We start from the raw sequence: 3525 nt of genomic DNA on the forward strand, positions 1-3525 counted from the left end.
ATCTTTGATTATAGTGCGATAGTTTAGTTAGTTAGGAGTTTTCGTAAGCGTTTTTTCTTTTTTATTGCAGGCCGTAATTCCTCCTTTAGGCTCCTTTAGACTCCTTGGAGGTTTAGTTTGGCCTGGAAGGTGGTGTTTGCCAGCCGTGTGCTTTGTATGAATAGCTTGATGATGACGACCTGGACCGTACAATGAACATAGTTAGACTGCGGATATTTATATAAATAGAGAATTTGAGCGTTGACGACCCGGCTGGAAAATAGATTTATTCCTTATGATGATGATGATGATGATGATGACATAATGATGATGAACACCGATAATGTGAATGGACAGTCGAATTGACTCTAGTTATTGTTTGCCTGGAAGTTGTGGCAATTGGCTACAAGGATTGTTGCCAGTGTGTGGAGTCTGTGGACTACGGTTACCACACAACTTATATATTTAATATTTTGGCGTTCTCGCTTATGTTGGTGTTAGATGTGATTTATTTCTGGGTTGTGGTATACGATTGGGTTTAATATTAAGTTATTTATTTTAGTGTGTGGGTAAGTGTTTTTCGGTACTGTGTGTGGGTAAGTGTTTTTCGGTACTGTGTGTGGGTAAGTGTTTTTCGGTACTGTGTGTGGGTAAGTGTTTTTCGGTACTGTATGTGGACTGACGGTGTTGGGTTTATGTAAAGGATACTATTTTTTTTCGATTATTGGTGAGTTCTGTGTACCCACACACACAGCTATAATATATAAATATAAACGTGCTATTTCTGTCTGTTTTTGTGTTAAGTTTGTTTAATGATGTGTGATTTTTGTTTTTTTTTGTTGCAGTAAATATAGTTTTAAGGTTATGTTTTGTTTGTTTTTCCCTTCGAGCAACAGTCCAGTTTGAAGTAAAGTAAGGGGAAAGTTTGTATTGTGGGATATTTTGGAAGTAGAGTGATTAAGGGTGTGGGGGTTGTTTTTGTTGACATCCCGCTACATCACCTAGCCACAGTGACGAAGGACCTTTATGGCTTCGTCAAGGCAAGGAGAGCTTGTAGGGAGTTCGTGTTCACCGGGGCTACGGTGAGGCACGAGCCAAGGAAGTTAATCTCCTCCAACATTTGGGGAAAACACCTTTTCCCTACCGATGTGGTCAAAGAAGTTGTTGATAAGGCCGCCGTGGAGAATAGAAACCTTCTCCAGAAGTGGGGCCTGGCTATCAAAAGAAAGTCTTCCCCGGATGAGGGTCCTCAACCAAAGAGGAAGAATATGAGGACTAGGCTACCGTCTCGGCCAGCCAAGCCCTCTAGACAGCAACAGCAACTGCAATTGCCATTGCCTCCAGTGCCCCAGATGGTGGCACAAACCCCGACCACTTTTCAGTGGGTACCCCAGGCTGTGCCAGGTCAGTCCACGGCATTCACCCCAACGTTCGAAGGACAGTCTTCTTCCTTTCGAGCAAAGCCTAGAGGAGCAGCCAGAGGCTCGTCTAGGCGCCCCTCAAGGGGAAGGGGATTCAGAGGTGGTCGTGGTCAGGGAGGCAAGACCTCAGGACGGCAGTCCAAGTGAAATGATACCGGTAGGAGGGAGAATGATGAAATTTTGGGATCGTTGGACCTTCGATCCCTGGGCCCAAAGCCTACTCAAGAATGGACTGGGCTGGAGCTGGTACAGCACTCCACCCCCGTGCCTTCGGTTTTTCCAACACTCCACCCCCGTTCTGGAGGAGTACATTCAAGAACTGTTGGAGAAAAAGGTGATCCGAAAGGTGAAGTCCATCAAATTCCAAGGGAAGCTGTTTTGTGTTCCCAAGAAAGACTCGGAAAAGCTCAGAGTTATTCTGGACTTGTCGTCACTCAACAAGTTCATAGTGAATTGCAAATTCAAAATGCTAACACTGCAACACATAAGGACCTTACTGCCCAAGAGGGCATACTCAGTTTCTATAGACTTGTCAGACGCCTATTGGCACATTCCAATCAGCCGTCGACTCTCCCCCTACCTAGGGTTCAGGCTACAATGGAGACTATACGCCTTCAGAGCCATGCCATTCGGGCTAAACATAGCCCCAAGGATTTTCACGAAGCTTGCGAGCGCAGCTCTCAAACAATTACGCCTAAAGGGAATTCAGGTAGTAGCCTACCTGGACGACTGGCTGGTGTGGGCAGCATCCGAGACCGAATGCTTGCAAGCTTCCAGTCAGGTGATCCAGTTCCTAGAGTACCTAGGCTTCAAGATCAACAGAAAAAAGTCTCGACTTTCTCCATCCCAAAAGTTCCAGTGGCTGGGAATCCACTGGGACCTTTTGTCACACTGTTTCTCCATCCCGACGAAGAAAAGGAAGGAGATAGCGGGCTCTGTCAAGAGACTTCTAGATTCCGAAAGGATATCAAGATGCGAACAGGAGAGGGTACTAGGCTCTCTCCAGTTTGCTTCGGTGACAGACCCAGTGCTAAGAGCACAGCTAAAGGATGCAACCGGAGTTTGGAGAAGGTATGCATCAAACGCGCGAAGAGATCTGAGAAGACCAGTGCCGCCTCGGCTACGTTTTCTTCTCAGGCCTTGGTCCCAAGCCAGACATCTAAAGAAGTTGGTTCTTCTTCAGCCACCTCCCCCGTCGATGACGATTCACTCAGACGCCTCAAAGGAGGGATGGGGAGGTCACTCTCATCGGAAAAAAGTCCAGGAGACTTGGTCCAAGCTATTTAGGACCTTTCACATAAACTTTCTAGAAGCTATGGCAGTGCTCCTTACCTTAAAGAAAGTCTCCCCGCGTCACTTGATCCACATAAGATTGGTGATGGACAGCGAGGTGGTTGTGAGATGCTTGAATCGACAAGGGTCGAGGTCACCACCTCTCAACCAGGTGATGTTGGCCATTTTCCGATTGGCGGAAAAGAAGAAGTGGTACCTGTCGGCATTTCACCTTCAAGGAGTCCGCAACGTGATAGCGGACGCTCTATCCAGGTTCACACCGATAGAGTCGGAATGGTCCTTAGACGCAGGATCATTCTCCTTCATTCTGAATCAAGTCCCAGAACTGCAGATAGACCTCTTTGCGACGAAAGACAACAAGAAGTTGCCCCTGTACGTGTCCCCGTACGAGGACCCCTTAGCGGAAGCAGTGGACGCGATGTCCCTCGACTGGAACAGATGGTCCAGGATTTATCTGTTCCCCCCTCACAACCTTCTGTTGAGGGTCCTCAACAAACTGAGATGCTTCAAGGGGGTAGCGGCAATAGTGGCCCACAAGTGGCCGAACAGCATGTGGTTCGCCTTGGCGTTGGAACTACAGCTGAAGTTTGTGCCGCTACCACATCCAGTTCTGACCCAGCGAGTCCAGAAGTCGACTGTCTGCGCTTCATTACAGAAAACCCGGACCCTGCAGCTCATGATTTTCTCTCCCTTGCGGTGAGAAAGCGTTTCGGGATTTCGAAAGCCAGCATAGACTTCCTAGAGGAATATAAGTGCAAATCGACTAGAAGGCAATATGAGTCATCTTGGAGAAAATGGGTGGCCTTTGTAAAGGCAAAGAATCCGCAGGAGA

The sequence above is a fragment of the Palaemon carinicauda genome, chromosome 20 (assembly GCF_036898095.1).
Source record: "Palaemon carinicauda isolate YSFRI2023 chromosome 20, ASM3689809v2, whole genome shotgun sequence".
NCBI classification, from domain to species: domain Eukaryota; kingdom Metazoa; phylum Arthropoda; class Malacostraca; order Decapoda; family Palaemonidae; genus Palaemon; species Palaemon carinicauda.